The sequence below is a fragment of the Herpailurus yagouaroundi genome, unplaced genomic scaffold, assembly GCF_014898765.1.
Source record: "Herpailurus yagouaroundi ecotype Mexico unplaced genomic scaffold, PumYag 67189, whole genome shotgun sequence".
Taxonomy (NCBI): Eukaryota; Metazoa; Chordata; class Mammalia; order Carnivora; family Felidae; genus Herpailurus; species Herpailurus yagouaroundi.
In genome coordinates this window covers 572,262-591,684 of record NW_024420031.1, presented here as the reverse complement: position 1 = coordinate 591,684, position 19,423 = coordinate 572,262, and the positions used below count along the sequence as shown (strand labels likewise).

The 19,423-nt window shown below is 40.4% G+C and overlaps 1 protein-coding gene across 13 annotated transcripts in view; it reads left to right on the top strand.

Moving 5' to 3' along the window:
• Nucleotides 1–5,435: 5,435 nt before the first annotated feature.
• The window catches only part of HUWE1 (HECT, UBA and WWE domain containing E3 ubiquitin protein ligase 1), a 173,967-nt gene continuing 159,979 nt past the window's right edge, over nt 5,436–19,423 (top strand). For 4 of the 13 annotated variants that reach the window (XM_040467045.1, XM_040467044.1, XM_040467047.1 and 1 more), the window contains exons 1-2: nt 8,029–8,187; nt 11,555–11,694. The gene's annotated coding sequence lies outside the window, so the exon portion shown is untranslated. Of the gene's footprint in view, nt 5,553–5,754; nt 5,854–8,027; nt 8,188–8,405; nt 8,422–11,554; nt 11,695–16,767; nt 16,834–17,049; nt 17,184–19,423 lie in introns of those variants that run through there. The other 9 variants (XM_040467046.1, XM_040467051.1, XM_040467048.1 and 6 more) reach the window with 7 other exon arrangements.

Below are 19,423 nucleotides of genomic sequence, written 5' to 3'. Positions count from 1 at the left end.
CGGTCCGTGAGTTCGAGCCCCGCGTCAGGCTCTGGGCTGATGGCTCGGAGCCTGGAGCCTGTTTCCGATTCTGTGTCTCCCTCTCTCTCTGCCCCTCCCCCGTTCATGCTCTGTCTCTCTCTGTCCCAAAAATAAATAAAAAACGTTGAAAAAAAAATTTAAGAAAAAGGGAAAATAAATCTATGGTAGGCAGAATCCTAAAATGCTCCCTTCCTCAGATTTTCAGACTGTGAATATGATAATACCTGTGATTATGTTATATTACCTGCCAAAAGGGATTTTGCAGATGTAATTAAAGTTCCCCTTAAAATGGGGAAATTATTCTGGATTATCCCAATGGCCTTAATCTAATTGCATAAGCCTTTTAAAAGCAGAAAGCTTTCTCAGGTTAGTGGCAGAAGAGAAAGGCAGAGAGATCCTAAGCAAAAGAAGGATTCAGCATGCCACTGCTGGCTTGAAGATGGAAAGAGGTAAGTAAGGAGAAGAAAGTGTGGGTGACCTCTAGAAGGTGGGAGCATGGGGATCTCAATCCTACAATGGCAAGGAACTAAATATTGACAACAGCTTGAATGAAGTTGGAAATGGATTCTTCCCCAGAGCCTCCAGATAAAAGCCAAGTCTGGAGACACCTTGATTTTGGCAATTGTTTGATCCAAAACAAAGAATTCAGACAAGCTCACCAAGACTTCTCACATACAGAACTATGAGACAATAAGGTATTATTTTAAACTGCTAAATACGTAGTGATTTGTTATGCAAAAATAGAAAACAAATACAAAATACATGTGCAAAACAATGAAATATGTAGCCTATCAAATTTTCAAAGGTTTAAAACCCTTTAATGACCCAGTCATGCAAGCAGGATGGGGAAATGACTCACCTACATGCCCCAAGGGAATGTAAATTGGTAAAATCTTTCCCAAAGTACACTGGGCCCCTAAAATGTGGATATGTTTTACTTTGTTGAAATTTATTGTAGTTGAATAAACATAGTGGTGAGCAAAGATTTTTCTGAATATCCTTTACAGAACTACTTATAACAGTGGACAATTACAAACAACATGAGTAGGGCACCTGGGTGGCTCACTCGGTTGAGCGTCTGACTCTTGGTTTTGGCTAAGGTTATAATTTCACGGTTCGTGGGTTCGAGCCCCATGTCAGGCTCTGTGCTGGTCATTCGGAGCCTGCTTGGGATTGATTCCCTGTTCTCCCTCTCTCTGCCCCTCTCTCTCTGCCCCTCCCCTGCTCGCTCTCGCTCTCTCTCTCTCTCTCTCTCTCTCTCAAAATAAATGAATAAACATTAAAAAAAAAAAAAGAAACGGGCACCTGCGTGGGTGGCTCAGTTGGTTAAGTGTTCGACTTCAGCTCAGGTCATGATCTCAAAGGTTGTGGGTTCTAGCCCAGCATTGGGCTCTGTGTTGACAGCTCTGAGCCTGGAGCCTGCCTCAGATTCTGTGTCTCCCTCTTTCTCTGCTCCTCCCCCACTCACACTCTATCTCTCTCTTTCTCAAAAATAAATAAAAATTAAAAAAAAGAAAATATGATTATACAGCAATAGAAGACTGGTTTGTCAAATGTAATATCCTACAACCATTTGATGAAGTAAACTTATGCAAATAGAAGGCCAATAGGAATTCTTATAGAACTCTACAAGCTAATTTTAGAATTCATCTGGGAAAGAAAATGCACAAGAAAAGTCAAGAAATTCGTGGGAAAAAAAGAGAGGGGCTTGCCCTAGCAGATATGAAATAATAATTTAAAGCTCAAGTGCTTAAAAAATGTGTGGTATTGATGCTCATATGGATTTTAGGACTATTGAACTGATGATTTACATTAAAACCTATGTCTATACTTAGGAATTTGGTTTTTGATAAAGGGAAAAGAATGATCTGTTCAATAAATGTTTAGGGCCTAATGAAAAATACTAATAAGTAATTAATTAGTATTACAAGGGAATAATAGTCACGTATTAAGCATAATATTGTTAGAATGTTTAATGACTTAGAAAAATGTTTACCAGAAAACTTCCAGATAAAGAGCTAAACATAAAAAAATCTAAAATATTACAAGGAAATACAGAACAATGTTTCTAATCTTGGAGTAGAAAGGCCTTCTTACACAAGATTCAAAATGCAAAAGCCATAAAAGAAATGACTGATAAATCTGAATACACCAACTTTAAAAACATCTATGCCCAAAAAGACCCCACGAGCAAAGTTTAAAAATAAGCAGAGGTCTGCGAAACATTTCCCACACATGTAACAAAGATTTATATCCAGACTACATAATTCAATAACAAGAAGCCAAATAATGCAACTGGAAAACAGATAAAAGATATGAACAGGCAAGTCACAAACCAACACAAGCAAGTAGCCCACCAACATATGAAACTATCCCTTAACCTCACTAACAATCAGCAAAATGCAAATAATAAGACATTTTTCACCCATCACATTGGCAAAATATTCAAACAATTGGTTAATATTGAGTGTGAATAAAAATTTAGGGGAATGGTTATTCTTATTCATTGCTGGTGGAGGTATAAACTGAGTCATTCTGCATGGCAATTTGGCATTAAATATTAAAATTTCAAAATGTGCTGTATTTGAGCTATCACTTTTCCATATTTGTCTTACAGAAATATTTTAGCATATGCACAAAAAATGTACAAGGATTTTCACTGCAGCACTGTCAATAGTAAGAAAAAATAACACTCTAATAGTAAAAAATTGAAAACAATATATATTTATCAATGGGTGACTATATCAATAGTTAACTATAGTACACTCACTCAATGGAATACTATGCAGTACATAAAATAATTGAGGTAGATTTATATACACTGACATGGAAAAATCTTCAAGCCACAGAAAGTGAATACAGCAATGAACAGAACAATACATAAAATAGGATGTCATTTATATCTTCAAAAAGGAAAAAACACAAAACAAAGCTATGTATTTCTATATGTGTATATGAATCTAAGAGGAACTTTAAATTTATCTGTGTTAAGTGTTTTGCAATAATGTATTCATTCATGTGTAATTAGGAAAACCTTTGTAAAATGAAAAAAGGACAAAAAGCTAAAGAAAGGAATGTTTCATGTCATTAAAATGATGTTATAAAATAAAATAAAATAAAATAAAATAAAATAAAATAAAATAAAATAAAATAAAATAAAATAAAATGTTATAGACAAATATTTAATTATATGGAAAATATTTACTAGGTTATTAAATAACAGCATGCCATACTTTTGTTTAAAACTATAGGGGCACCTGGGTGGCTCAGTCGGTTAAGCATCCAACTTCAGCCCAGGTCATGATCTCGCAGTCTGTGAGTTCAAGCCCCACGTCGGGCTCTGTGCTGACAGCTCAGAGCCTGGAGCCTGCTTCTGATTCTGTGTCTCCCTCTCTTTCTGCCCCTCCCCTACTCATGCTCTGTCTCTCTCTGTCTCAGAAATAAATAAACATTAAAAAAAACTATAAATACATATATAATGCATAGTAAAAGGCAAGGAGGACAAAACTAAAGCATTAATAGTGGTCCTCTCTAGCTGGTGAGATTACAAGTTTTTTATCTTTTGGTCTTTATGCTTTCATATATTTTCTGAATATTCTACAATAAGAAAAATAGAAGTGTGTGTGTGTGTGTGTGTGTGTGTGTGTGTGTGTGTGTGTGTGTAAGGGGATGCTGGTTGGAATTAAGACTATAAAAGGAGTGCAATTGCCAAGAGAACTAAAGGATGCTACAGATTGAAATGATAACGAGGATTGTGGAGGTAAGTGGGATTTTAGAATTAGGAGTTGGAAAACTAGACTTTATGGGGCCTAGGAATTAACAGTAGAAATGTAGGGGTTAGAATTAGGCATAGAGCCCATGGATTATTAGAATTAATGCAGTTGCTGTGAGAGATTGGAATTAGAGTCAAAAGCCTTACTAAATTAAAAGGTTTTTTGAAGACTATAAGCACTATTGATGAGGATATTGGAATATCCAAATAAATTGGAATTCTCACATATTTCTGGTGGGACCGTATATTGTTAAAATTGTTCCGAAAAGCCTGTCATGTGCTTTTGGGAGGAGTGACCTTTTGACCCTATCCCACTTCTACAAATTTCTCCTCGAGAAAAATCTTAGAAATATGCACATATTTAGTTATATCAAAGTTCATGTCTGTATTTCTTTTAATTAAAAAAACCTAAAAATAGAATCCTGGTTGGGGCGCCTGGGTGGCGCAGTCGGTTAAGCGTCCGACTTCAGCCAGGTCACGATCTCGCGGTCCGTGAGTTCGAGCCCCGCGTCGGGCTCTGGGCTGATGGCTCAGAGCCTGGAGCCTGTTTCCGATTCTGTGTCTCCCTCTCTCTCTGCCCCTCCCCCGTTCATGCTCTGTCTTTCTCTGTCCCAAAAATAAATAAACGTTGAAAAAAAAATTAAAAAAAAAAATAGAATCCTGGTTAAATAATTAACATTACAATGGAATAACATTCACCCATTAAATATTTAATGGATCAATCTCTCTGAAAAGGGGCCTCCATAAAGCAGAGATCATACACAAAATTTTATGTATAAATATTTATTTGGCAGGCAGTGGATCCATTCATCAGATTCTCAATTCGAGGCATGAACCACTGTTCCGGAGGGCTAGAATTAGAACTGGAAGGTATAATTATAGTTTTTATTTCCTCTATGTCTCAAGAGTACTTTGGATAGTGCGTTTTGTCTTTATGCTTTAAAATACTAAGTTAATACATGCTTTAAAAAAACTCAAACCTTATCGAAGTATTTAAAGTTGCGATTCAAAATTCCCCTCTCTTTTCACCTTCTAATCTCATTCTGCAACCCAGATGAAGCGCGATTAATAGGGGTATCTCCTACCAGATCCTTTTTAATTCCTATGCATTCACAGGTGCAGATCCTCTATAAATTCTGCCAATCGCACTACCACCCCAAATAATACCAAGGAGAACAATAAAGAGGATGTTTATTGAGAGCTTACTACGTGCCTGAAGTACGTGTTCTAAGGGTTTGCCGCGGGGGGGGGGGGGGGGGGGGCGCCGCCCGCGACTCACTGTGGTCAGCGTCCCCGTCGTCTCCAGCCCTCCACACCGTGTCCCCGCTTGCCCTCTTGTCCCCCATTCTTCACAAGGCGGCCGGAGAGATTGTTAATTTTTAAACGTAAATCAAATCAAATCAAATCACGTCACCCTTCAGCGGCTCACATCGTGCCTCGAATCAGATCCCAATTCCTTAGCGACCCTACTATCCTCTACTGTTCGATATGCTGGACAGGGAATAAATAGCTCAGGCGCAGTCCGCTATAGGGGACTCTACTCCACCGCGGAGGGAGGGGACTCTACTCCACCGCGGAGGGAGTGCCCTCTAGAGGGGCAGGGGCGGGGCTTCTCAAGCGGGGGGTGGAGCCTCAGATCGGGTGTGAGGAGAGTCAGAGGGGTAGGTTTTCCGCGGAGGGCGAGCGAAGGGAGCAGGGCCGAAGCAGGGCCGCGGACCGGGCACGCTCTCGCGGGCCCCGCGGAGCTACTGCCACCGAGGTAAGCGTCTTTTCCCCGGGTCGGGGGGGACGGCCTTTGCTCGCGAGGCCGTCCTCGGCTCCTCGCGGAGGGTTGTTCCCACGGGACCCTGCGCAGAGTCGCGGAGGTGGCGGCCTTGGGGAGCCAGCAGGGGAGGCTGGTGAAGGGGCCCGGCGGCCTGCCCCAGCCCTCCCTCAACCCCGCCTTCTCTCCCCTCCCCCAGGCCTTGGCAAGCGCCAGCCCAAAGCTAGCCGCATCTTCTGGGGCAGCGGGGCAGCGGCAGGCAGCGCGGCGGGAGAGCGGCTGACAGTGGGGATGCGAGGTACCGGCATTAGCTGTGGCCAAGTGGCCCTAGAGAGGGAGTAGAGGCCAGGCCTTCAGCGTTTATCTCACGGGTTCTCGGAAGGCGGCCTCAGAGGAGGGGGAAGGTGAGGGGCCGATAGGCAGGCTTCGCGGGTAACTACTAGGCGTTGTATATGTATGTTTTGGTATCTAAATGGTACTACACACACACACGCAAAAACATTCGTTTCGGCTAATTGCTTTTTAAAAACTTAATATATCTTGTAGATCTTCATATATCAGGGACTCTAAATTTATCTCATTTATAAACAGCTGCATTGTATGATTGTACTACAGTTTATTTAACCATTTCCCGATTGGTGTACATTAGCTGGTTTCCCTTTGGCGGGGGGAAGGGGGCTATTACAAGCAATGCTATAATGAATGGGTTTGTATATATACGTTTCATGCACATGTATGAGTATTTCCGTAGGAGAAATTCTTAGAAGAGTAATCGCTACTCAGTGTATATGCATTTTGAATTTTGATAGATTTGTCCAAATTGCGTTACCAAAAGGCTATACTGACTTACACTCTTTCAATGTTGTGCAATATTGCCCATTTTTCCACAGTTGTGCCAACATGAATTATTATCAATCTTTGTAATTTGGGCCAATTTGAAGCGCAAAAAATGGTATGTCATTGTTTTCATTTGCATTTCTCTGATTACCAGTGAAATTGAACATATTTTTTATTTGCCCGATTATAAAAGTAAGTAGGGAAATATAAAATATAAGCAATAAGCATTTCGAAAATTTAATATTAAAAACCCCATTCGCAATAGCAAGAAAAACGAAAAAAATACCTAGAAGTAAACTACAAAACTTTATTGAGGTATATAATAAAAGAACGTTTGCATACATGGAGAAGGGATACCATGCTTCTCGGTAGGAAGGCTCAATTTTGTAGTGATGGTAATTTTTCCTATGTTGAGTTATACAATTGATGGAATTTCAATAAATATGCCAAGTTTTTGGAACTTAATATGATTCTAAAGTTCATCCAGAAAAAAAGATGGCTAAGAAAAACCGAGAAAATATTTTAAAAGATAAGTAAAGATGGGGGCATTTGTACTACCAGCTATTAAAATGTACTCTAAAGGAACAGTATTTAAATTAGAATGGACAGAACAATGCATTAGAATAGAAAAGCCCACAAATCGAGCCAGATTGGATCCAAGATTTATTGGAGAAACATTGTTGGCTAGACGTGGAAAAACTGCCATATTAAAAACTGCAAGCACGCACCCCCCATCCCCCGCTTGAATTTTCCTTTGAGGGCAGACTCCTTTGTTTGGAGAAAACCACTTTATTGGATCTTTTGGTTATGCCAAGGTAAAGCGTCAGGAGTTAAAAATTAGTGGCTTTAGAGCTAGAACTAACGATATGAGCCTTTCGTTACATTAAGATGGATTCAGGTTAGCCTGCAGTGCGGCGATGGAAGGAGTGTGGTTATTAGGTCTTATAATTTTTCCCCCCATCTAATGGGCAAAAAATGTTATGTCATTGTTTTCATTTGCATTTGTGAGCTTATTGTGAGACTGAACGTCTTTCATGTTAGTCCAGGATAATATATGACTACTGGAGGCAGGTAACAATAGGGGACCCATTGCTCCTCTTCCAGGACGCAGTTTGGTTAATTGGTACAGCTCTGTCCGGGAGCGTGAGAATAAACAGGTTGACTTTTTAAATTTTCCTTAAGCACTAGGCTCTAGACACCTTAGATCGGGGGCGGAGGCAGTTTTCAGGACATGGCCGAGATTTGGCGCTGAGCTGTGTCATCGCGAGGTTTGGCAGCCAGCTCCGCAGTGGGTCGGAAACCTCGTGGTAGGCGAGATCCCTGCAGGACGGGAGGTTCCTCCCTTCCCCCCGAAAAACTCCCAGTCATTTTCGTGAAGCTCCGCCTCTCTCCTTTTTAGGAGCGTGCATTAGGTCTCGCGAGATCTCGTGTTTCCTAAAGGCGAGGCGCGGGCGGCATCCTGCAGTGAAGTCGAAGGTCTCGCAGAAACTAAAACGTAATATCGCGATAGTTCTTTCGGCGCATGCGGGAGCCAGCGGCAGCGGCAGATTGGCTCCGCCCCTCGGTGCTTAGTGAGGTTGTGCGTCATTTGCTCTTCGCTTCGCGTAGGGTGAGAGCGGAACCGTAAAGACTTCGGCTTTGGTGGGAGGAGGGGTCTGGGAAGGGCTGGGCCCAGGCTTTTCCCGTCCGGTAGGAGGTTCTCGCGGGATCGCGCGGAGGCGGCCGCGGTTAGCGTACGGACTGCAGCAGCCGCGGAGGCGGCGGTAGCGTCTTCGGCTCGTGCTGTTCTTATCCGGTGAGTTCTCGCGCGAGCGGGGTTACGTCCTCGTGGGATCCGTTGGCGGTGGCGGAGGTAGCTTGGGGGAGGGGGGCAGTGACTAGGGTCGGTCCGCTTGCTGTTAAGATGGCGGCGGGAGATGATGTCTGTCCGGCCAGGACCCGAGACTGAAGTGTTGGCTGTCCGCGTTTATGACGCTTCTCAGGCACCCGACGTTAAGGAGGTGAAGGTTGGGGAAACAGTGAGGTGCCAGTAAGCCAAACCTGAGGCGAAAACCACGCCGTCTCTGTTCGGTTGAGGCGACACCATTTCCCGGGCCTCAGTCGCGTGTGGGCCCGCCTTTGCCCCACCAATCGGTTGTCGCCACTGCAGTGGGCGGGTTGGGAAGGGTGGGGGGCGGGAGACCTGGAGTTAGTTAGGGACTGGGGTTGGGGGTTAGATTGGGCGGTGGGGGGAAGGGGACCAACCTACGACGGCTGGTTCCCTTTCCACTACCTTTTTTCGGGCCTGCCTCTGTTCTCCGCCCCTTCAGCGGCCCAGATGAATCCCCTGGTTTTTCTTGAGTTGAGGTGGGTTCTACTTCCCCAACTGCCTTGGTGTTTGAACTAAGATTTAGGGGTCTAGTTTTGGTGTCTCTGACGTACTCCTCCTCCTTTTCCCCTAATTCTGTCCTCATCCACATGGATATTTGTGGATTGTATTTAAGAGGAGCTTTTCCCTGTCACCCCCACCCCAGCCCTATTAAGGAAAAGCTTAGCCAAGTTCTCTAACCTGTCCTGTCTCCCTCTTCCATTGGTCCTCTTGACGCAAGCGTTGAGTAGAGCCTTTCCCCTTTCGTGCATTTACTCCATCTTTGTGGATGGAACTGTACAGTAGCCTTCCGTTTCCTCAGGTCTTCAGATTTGTATGACCCTGATTCGAGTACACGACACTGATTTCTGCAACTTTGCAGGCTGCTCGACCACTTTTAACTCTTAGATGGAACAATGAATGGATTGGTGGTTGGATGATTGCAGATCATCTGTTCTTGGGGCTGTTAGCCTTTCCTTCCTCATTACGCTCCCCGACACCCCCGGCCTCCCGCCAGAACCCTAAAGGAAAAGCTGTGGAGGATAATCCTCCAATAAACCAACTTTTTGTCCTTCTCTATCCCCTGCAGTCTTTCTTTGCAAGCTTGGGAACTGCCCCTTTTCCCTGCCTTCCTCTGAGTTCCTGAGTCCTCTTGGTCTGTGCACCTCTATCTTTGCTTCTGATCACCTCCTAACATGCTTCTCAATTCTTTTATACCCCTCCCCGTGTTCTTTTTTCAGGACTTCCATCCCTTAGAGAGAAGATACCCTCCTGTCAGGCTCCACTACATTTTCCCCTCCTCCATGTGCTAGAAAATAAAATAGCTTTGATTATCCTCTGACCCTCAATCATTGCCCTGTTCTACTTTTTTCTCTTCCTTTCCCCCATTCCACCATTACTGTAGACAATTCCCTATCATTTGTTTTCTTTATAGATTACATATTCACCATTGTTTTCTCTTAGGCTCCCTTAGCCTGGCATAGATTGAGGAGACACCAACATTCTCCAGTCAAGGGAGGCACTGGTATGGTGGAAATAACTGTATGCTTTGGATTCACATGGGAGTTTGTGACCTTGGGCATATGACTTCAGATTCTCAGTTTTTTCATCTGTGTAATAGGGATAGTAGCGCTTTATAGGTGCTAGAATTAGTTTGTAAAGTGTCTGGCTTATGGTAGACACACAATAAATTGTAGTTAGTTTTTATTGGTGTAAGAATAGATTGGAAGATGTATCTGTGTCATAGGGTAGTTTTATGACCTGAGAAAGAAGAGATTTTTATTCCTCTAAGTTTTTAGTATATTTCTAGGCTTGTCCTATCGTTTTTGTAGTTTTTTCCTCCTTTTGGATCACACTATTTTATCTCCTTTGGTTCATGATGTTTGATTGGAATTCCCACCTGTGTTAACCTACTAGTCTAGGAATTTTAGTGCAAAATCATTATCTTGAAATGACCACTGGCCGTGAGATTCCTGTCAAGAACCACATCCAGGTGTTTGCCTTTTAGAAGGGATGCCTCATCCCTTGCCTACTCCCTTCCACTGCTTCAAAGAGAGTCTGTCCTGTTGTTTGCCCAAAGATGAAATTTGTTACCATGCTTTACACAGTAAGCAAGGGAACTTCTGCCAGTTAGTTTTCAAGTGTTCATACTGCTTTTCTCCCACCTCCTTTCTTTGGTTCCTCAGATTAGTGTGGGGATCTGCTATTTGGCTTTACCTGCACAAGGCAATTCCTATCTGAGAGAATTTAGGAAAGTTGTTTGGAATACCAAGATACTTTCCCATAGTGAGTTACTGCTAGTTTTTTTAATATACTACTCCTTGTTGTATTTTACCATGTTATATTTTCCAGCATTCTTATTAAATAGAAGTGAATGTATTCAATTTGAAGGTAGTTTTTCCTACTGTTAATATTTTGATTAGACCAATATTAAACGCAACACTTCTATCTATTACCTTGGCCGGGTGATGAGGTTTGAAATAGGAATATGATGAGGTGAAAAGTTTACCTAGGAGTAAAGATACCATAGGTAACCATCTGGTAATTAACTACGTGGGCACTAGTTTTGAGCTTTCGGGTTTGCTTTGTTCAGTTTAAAGTGCTTTGGAAGTAATAAGAGTTTTCCCCCTATTCATTGGAGGACAGGAGATCACTTTCTGTTTTGTGATATTGCCTTGGTGTTTTTTTACAGTGGGTCAAGTAATGAATCAGAAATTAACTAAACCTCAATTTGATTCTTGTTCAGAACTAGAATAAATCTGGGAATGATAATCTAGGTGTGACCTAAAAGGTTTAATTTATTCTAGGTAGATCTCAGAGAAGTGAGGAAAGAGTGGCAATACCAGTTAAAAGCTTTGTGTAAGGTTCAGTGGCACAGTTCAACCTGAGTTTCCCAGGTGTTTATCAGTTGTCTCCCAGTATGCCCAAAAAGATGTGTGAAGTTGTAAAGTAGTGTGTGGTTCTTTTCACAAAAAAAAAATAATAAATTTAACATTGCCTTAGTATCAGTTTACAGTGAGTATATAAAGTTTTCTATAAAGTAATTACTGTCCCCTATAATTTCGTTTGGGTTGAGGACTGAGTTGAATTTTCAGGGGGTGTTGTCTGAATGTCAGAATGGAAGAATTGGCTTGGCTTTTGGTTTTGAATTCTTATTACTGTCTAAAGCAGGTCCTTAAAAATGCAAATTGATATGTGAGGGCTATTACTTAAATAATAATTGAGTATGTTTGAACATTTATATAATGGTTAACTCCCCCACACCCTAATAAATGTGTATCTCTCTCTCCCCACCCCCCCTTTTTTTTTTTTGTAGGTCCTCCAGTAGTCTGATCTGAGTGGGTTAGCACTCCAGAGGAACCAGCAGACCAAGACCAACTTGGTCAGGAAGGTTCAGGAGGCTGTAGAAGTGTTGGGATTTCCCACCAGGATGAGTATGATTGGCTGTGATTTTAGGTTAGTTTTTGTAGATCTTTGGGTAGTATTTGTATTTTACTTCCTGGAATGGAGGTGGTGGTGGGGAGTGTATGTATTTCCATTCTGTAATTGAGCTACTTTGGTTTTTTTCATTATTTGGATCTGATGTGGCATTGGTTGCATATCATGTTATTGTTTAAATGAATTCTGTGTGCACATGATTTTTAAATCACCCTAAGCACCATTCAGAAAATAAAATTACAAGATACTATGTCTAATTAGTTATTTCTCAAAGAGTTATGAAAAATATCAAACATACAGAAACTGGATAGTGTAATAATCCCCCTGTGTACCCATAACCAGCTTAACAGTTGCCAACTTGTAGCGGTTCTTCTTCATCTGTACTTCTACCTACTATCCCCACCCATTATTTTGAAATAAATTCCTGCTGTCATATTTTTATTTGTAAAATATTTGTATCTCTAAAAGAAAAGGGCTCTTTAAACATAATCTCAAAACCATTATCACAACTCAAAACATTAACAATGATTTTTGAAGATACCAAATATGAAACTAATGTTCAAATTTTAGTTTGTATTAGGGTCCAAAGAAAGTCCATTTGTCACAAAGGTGGATTGATGTTTATTTCTTAAATCTGTTTTAATCTGCAGGTTCCCTCTCTCTTTTTCTGATTTATGTGTTGAAGAAATTGTTCTGCAGTTTCCCTCACATTTGGTGATTACATCCCAGCAGTGGTATCTAGCTCATTCTTACTAAGTTAAAGACCTTGGAGGACCCCCATTATAATGGGACAATGGCAGTAATCTCCTGTATCCCAGTTGGAGTTGATAGTGCTGGCCTAGGCACTATCCTGAAATAACTAGTCATGGATTCCCCTTACTGTGGTAGAGTCTGATTTAATTGATACCTGATCTCAGTTCCATGTCTTGGCCCTGCTTGCTGTTCCACATGAAAAGTAGGCCTCCTTATGGAAGAAGCTAATGTTTTCTAGATAATGACCTGACTGTGCCTTTGGGATTTTTCATGGTTTCAATTTCCTAGGTGGCTTAGTTATTTTTATACTATCTTAAAATGTTGCTTTTTATTCTTTTGATGTTGTTATCTCAGCTGCTCTGACTCATAACTTCTAAGCTATTAAGACTTAGTGGTGAGTTCTTCTGGCTAGAATAAAGTTTTTGAAATGGCAATACTAAACAATTTTTGAGAACTTTCACTTTCCTCTTGATTTTCAGCTATTAATATACAACCATGGTTTTTCTGTTGTTATTTTTTCATTTTATTTCTTTTGGAAATAATGTTCTACAGCATAAAGTCGTTTAAACTGTTCATTTCTCTCCTTGTGCAGAATTGGTTATCTTGGGATCTACTGTATGTCCCTTCCATGGTCAAACCTGGGAATGGAAGTTGGCACATAAAGGCTCCAGCCAGCCTTTGACTTAAGCACAAATGTGGGCAGAACAAGGCCACTTGTGCCTACTTTTGAAATGAGAGTCATTCCAAGTTGTAGAGGCAGAGAGGATAGAGGTCATGAATGAAAGTTTTTGAGGTACTTAGATGAAATATGATTTTGAATCACCAGTGCTACGGATCAGGAGTTCAGGCTTTTCAGTTCTTCGTTCATTAATGGAGAAATCAGATCACTAGTTGAAAAGTGACCACGTAAAGAGGTAATTTCTTGGGAATTACAGCGAAGTCCATTTATTTGGCAAAAAAATTTTGAGCATGTTGGATGTAGTGGTTAGGTATTTACTCCTGTCTTGAGTTTTCTGTAGTTACTAGGAAGTTTGAACAAGGTCACTTAAACCTTCTAATCCAGAGTTTTGAAACTGGGATAACTAGATTTTTGGAACAGAACTTTACACAGTAGGCATTGCAATGTTTGAATTGTTTCCAGAGTTCTTAACAGCTACAAGTCTTTAATGGAAGAGCTGTTGGTTTTTTTCTCTTTTGTTGCGTGTTTTCAACCATGGGTTCAGAGTATTGAAATGCCAAACTTGGTTGCTTTGAAAATATTTGCCCTTCATGTTCCATGTTACCTTTCCTGCAGTTAGATTAAGTTGTTAAAATCTCATGTGTAACTGTAACCATATTAAGCTGCTTTACAATGATCTCACCATCTATAAGGTTGATAGTCAAAGTACTTGGGCTCTGGGTGTTTGCTGTATTGTTCTCCAACTTGTTTCCTCAATGACTGGTTACCAGATGTTTATATGTTAATGTCAGGGATAATTCAGCTCTGAAGATTCTTTGGAAGCCTTCTCATTTGATGTGTCATAGGGGCTGAGTTCCTAAAACTTGATGTACTTGTTGATCAGCTTGGTCTTCTGGTTATAGAAATGTTTTCAAGTAGTGAAAGAGTGGCTCTCTATGAGTAGAACAACTCTGGGTTTCATTTGGACTGTTAATACTGAGCATTTTCACATTTTAGTTCCCTTAAAAAGTTTTTAATTGTTTGGCTTTAAAAATTACAGTGGTGACATGGATTGATTCCAGAATGTGATTTTACAAAAGTTGGAATTTCTTTTAGCTTCTTATGAATATTGAATGGAAATTGGTATTATACATGGATTCAGTCTGGGTTGCGCATTGGACTCGAGAAGTGTGAAAGTTCTTTTTCAAACCCTAGATTCTGATTGTATAGTGACTAAAAGGGACAAGGAGTAGGGAGGTTCAAATTACTCTGGAATGATCTTTTAGTATAATCATTTAGATTTTAAAGATTGGTAAATGTGAACATACTGCCATGAATTTATGTACCATCTTTAGCATAACCCAGATTTTAAGTCCTTATAATTAGATATCAGAGATAATTGCTTTGGAAATACTGGGATATATTAACATTTGGTGGCTGCTTATGTTCTGGAATGCTTTTGGAAGATTGCTTTTTTAATGATAACATTATTTGCCTGATGATTTTCTTACTCACCTGTCTTTATAGTGAAGTGTATTTCTCCTGGTCTTTGCATTTTTTTATCTGCTAATTCTTTATTATTGCATTCTGCCAATTGAGTTCTTATAGGTGGAAAGATCTTTCAGCATAGTGATTAAAAACATGGACTTTGGAGCCAGACTCCCTGGGTTCAAGGTCTGGCTCCATTTTTTACTAGTTGTCATCTTGTGCAAATTTTTTTTTTAATTTTTTTTTAAGGTTTATTCATTTTTGAGACAGAGAGAGAGACAGAGCATGAATAGGGGAAGGTCAGAGAGAGAGGGAGACACAGAATCTGAAACAGGCTCCAGGCTCTGAGCTGTCAGCACAGAGCCCGACGTGGGGCTCGAACTCACGGACTGCGAGATCCTGACCTGAGCCGAAGTCGGACGCCCAACTGACTGAGCCACCCAGGCGCCCCTTGTGCAAATTATTTAACCTCTGTGCCACAGTTCTTAATCTGTAAAATGCTGATAATGTTACCTATTTCGTAAGGTTTTGGAAAAGTTTAGCTGAGTTAATGCATTTAAAATGCTTAGAATAGTAGTTTTGAAACTTCAGGGAACATCAGATTCACCTAGAGGGCTTGCTGAAGTAGATGGCTGGGCTCCAACTCCAGAGGTTCTGATCCTGTAGGTCTGGGAGGGGCCTGAGACTTTGCATTTCCAGCAAGTTCCCAGGAGTTGCTGATGTTTATGGTCATGGAATCAAGGGAATAGAACAATGCTTGGCATAGTGTTAACTTTTTTCTGGACTGATTTCTCAGTCCCTGAGTAAAACACTTTACTTTCCAGTGCTGTTTAGTACTGCTTTGAGCTGGAAGCGTTTTTAAAATCCTCTGTTGCAGTGGTTCTCAAAATGTGGTCATTCAAAATGTGTGCAACAGCAGCAGCATCTGGGAGCTTGTCAGAAATGGAAATTTTTGGGCTCTATCCCAGTCTTTATTTTAAAAGTGTGTCTTGGCTTAACTGGGGTGTCTTAGACTTTTTTTAAAAACAGTTTTGTTCAGACATAATTCCCATACCATACAACTTGCCCATTTAAAGCGTACGGTGGTCTTCAGTGTTTTCATGGTTGTAGAGCCACTACACACCAATTTTAAAACATTTTAATCCCTAGAGGAAACCCAGTACCACCACTCATTATTTTATGTTTCTATAATTGGCCTAGTCTAGGCATATCATAGAAATAGAATCATATCATATGTAAGCAGCATTAATGTGATTAAAGTGTTTTTCTTTTATTGTAACTAATAATATACAAATAGGAAAAACCACCCCAAAACAAATTTATAGTGTAATAAATTATTTTAGGGCAAACACTTTTGTAACCATAACTCAAGAGATAGAACCTTGCCTGTTACCCTGTTAAGTCCATCCACCTGCCCATCCCAACCACAGAATCCAGAAAGTATCTCTCTGGAAAGTATCTACTGTTCTGAGTTTATAGTAATCACTTGCATTCTGTTCTGTCTTTATTATCCAAGTGTATATCCCTGGACAGTTAATTTGCTTTGTCCATTTATTTAAAACTTGATGTATTTTAAATACTTGTAACTTCCCTTTCTTTCTTCTCCTTATGCTATATCTGTTGAAGAACTCAGGCCATTTGACCTGTGGAGTTTCCCACAGACTGGATTTTGCTTATTGCCTACTCAGTACAGTTCTTACATATTCCTCTGTCCTCTGTATTTCATGCAAATTGACAGTGGATTCAGAGGATTTTATAAATTTAGGTTCATTCCCTTTGGCAAGAATATTGGTGGTGTGTTCACAGCATTCATTAAGTTGTAATGATGTCTTGTTTTTTTTTTATATTAACAGTGATTTCTGAACATTAGTCATTGGGAATGTCAAAATGCTGATATTCTAACTCTGTCATTTTGTTTTCATATATTAAGTAGAATAATTATAAGGTTACTCAGTGATACAGTTTGTAGGAGAAGGATAGGATTAATGATGAATTAAAAAATTTTTTTTTCTGGCCACGTATTAGTTTTGTCATGTTGGACACATTAACGTATCTGTTGCCTCATCTGGGGGAAATACATTATTTGTGGGGTTATTGGGCTTAAATGGGAAAATGTAAGTTGTTAGTACACTCTATGTGGTCAGTAGATGGCTATTTCTTTAACATACTATTTCACTTAACCTCTCCAACAGCTCAGAGATGGGCAGTCACGGTGGTGAAGTGATGGCCAGTTAGCAAAACCTGTCTGGACCCTTCAGGTCTGTGTTGGGATCATCAGTGGTGGGGAGGAAAGGGTTGTTCTTTGGTCATTTTTGGGCTGACTCTGGCCAGTGATAACTGGGTGTTAACCAGAGTAGTTTTTTCACTTTGCCACGCATTAGGAATCACATTCATATCCTCTGAAGGGTCTTATCCAGTTCTGTGGTGATGTGTAATAATACATTGGTTGTCTTTATCTCCCTATATCTACACAGCCCCCTGTGGCTCAACTTTGTTCTGTTCATGATTCTGCTGTCACCTTAGTAACCCATAATGAGTCTTCGTAATGGTCATCAGTATCACCACTGTTAACATACTTCAGTAGCACCATACACAGATTAGAAAAGAGGTAAATAGGGGCGCCTGGGTGGCGCAGTCGGTTAAGCATCCGACTTCAGCTCAGGTCACGATCTCGCGGTTCGTGAGTACGAGCCCCGCGTCGGGCTCTGGGCTGATGGCTCAGAGCCTGGAGCCTGTTTCCGATTCTGTGTCTCCCTCTCTCTGCCCCTCCCCCGTTCATGCTCTGTCTCAAAAATAAATAAACGTTAAAAAAAAAAAAAGAAAAGAGGTAAATATTATCCCTTTTAACATTTTATATATTCTCTGAAGTGTACAGCACATGGCATATAGTAAGTGTTCAGTAAATTGGAAGCCATTGTTTTTTAAATTAATGTATGTTTTTTCTTCATGACTTAACCTCTTTTTAGTTCAGTAAGCATTTACTGAGTGTTTTTAAGTACAAGGATCTAGGGACATAAAATGAATGGTAGTTGTTCTCTTCACTGAAGAAACTCAGTTCATTTAAGGACTGGGATGATGTTTAAAGGTCCTTAGCCTTTTCCTTTATGTTAACATTTTTTCCCTGCTTTGTCCATGCATGATATAACCTATTATATTTTAAAGCTCTTCTTAACTCTTTATCCCCAGCCTTTGAGACTGCTGATATGTGAGAAAGCCTGCAGTTGTCTTCTATGAATACTGGGTAATACCAAGAAAAACCTTTGGGTTTCAAAATGGCACATGTGATTAACACTGTGATACCAGTTTATAGTCTTCAGGTGGACCTTTAACTGGTTTCCAGTCTCCATCCTATTGCTTTGACTGTCTTCTGCGCTCTCCCTCCTCTTCCCTCCCCTCCCCCATCATTCCGCAAGATGTTTGCTGCATAAAGGTATCTATTTTTAGAGGTATTGGGTATTGGCTCCTATACCCAATTAGTGATCTATAAAGTATGTAAAGAGACCACTGTGCTTCATATAAACTAGAATTGGAGTGTGCCTCAGGTTTCATTCTCAATTATGAAATGGTAATCAAAAAGCCTGCTTCATAAGTTGCTATGAGCATTAAAGTGAGATGATGTATTATTTCAAATGTTTAAATTGTACAGTATACTACAAAGGTAAGGCCATAGTAATTTATGTAAAATAAATACTTAATAGCTATGTTACTTGGGGCAAATTATTTCATCACTGAAACAGTTTCCTCATCCTTTAAATGAGGGTGATGATATCTCAGTCACTCAACAAATATTTGAGGACATACCCAATAATGCTAGATACTGGGGATATAGAGGCAAGCAACTGGAGGAGGGAGGGCAGCATGGTGTACCAGGGGAGAGAGACTTGTAAATCACAGTCAAAATGATCATTACAATGAGGAGGAGTGAACAAAATGTGCTATAGCAGTTTATGGGAGGGCATCAGAAAATGTCAAAAAATTTATTCGAGTTAAACAAGATTTGTGAAAAGTACATCATGAACTCAAAGAAATGCTGTAAAAAAATGAAGTTAGTTAAATGTATCCAAAATGAATCAGTAGCCACAACCATTATTTGATTTCTTCACAAGACTTGTGCTTTAGTTGTGTTTATTTCCTTAAGCTGGATTTTATGAGCTCCTCTAGGGTGGTGTTGTGTGCTCCTATAATAGGTATCCTGAAAGTACTAAGTAAAACGTTGGTTTGCGAGCATAATTCGTTCCGGAAACATGCTTGTAATCCAAAGCACTCATATATCAAAGCGAATTTCAAGAACCATTGACTCAGTTGGGATCATGTGACATTTGGTGTCACTTACATTGCCAGACATCGCTTGTTATTAAGTTAAAATTTATTGGAAAGGTGTGCTCGTCTTGCGGAACACTCACAGAAAAAGTTACTCGAAATCCAAGGTTTTACTGTACTTGCATCTAAAAGGATCTTTTTCATTCACTTATATCATTTTCTACTTTCTGTTACTGAATTAATTTAGGAAAAACTAGGAAATGTGTTATTTTGGGAAAAGATTCCTACTCCCACAAAAATATTCAGTCATCATTAACATTTTGTTTGGTGTGTTCCCATCTTAATAAGAGTAACGGTTTAAAAGTAAGAGGAGCAGGGCGCCTGGGTGGCGCAGTCGGTTGAGCGTCCGACTTCAGCCAGGTCACGATCTCGCGGTCCGTGAGTTCGAGCCCCGCGTCGGGCTCTGGGCTGATGGCTCAGAGCCTGGAGCCTGTTTCCGATTCTGTGTCTCCCTCTCTCTCTGCCCCTCCCCCGTTCATGCTCTGTCTCTCTCTGTCCCAAAAATAAATGTTGAAAAAAAAAATTAAA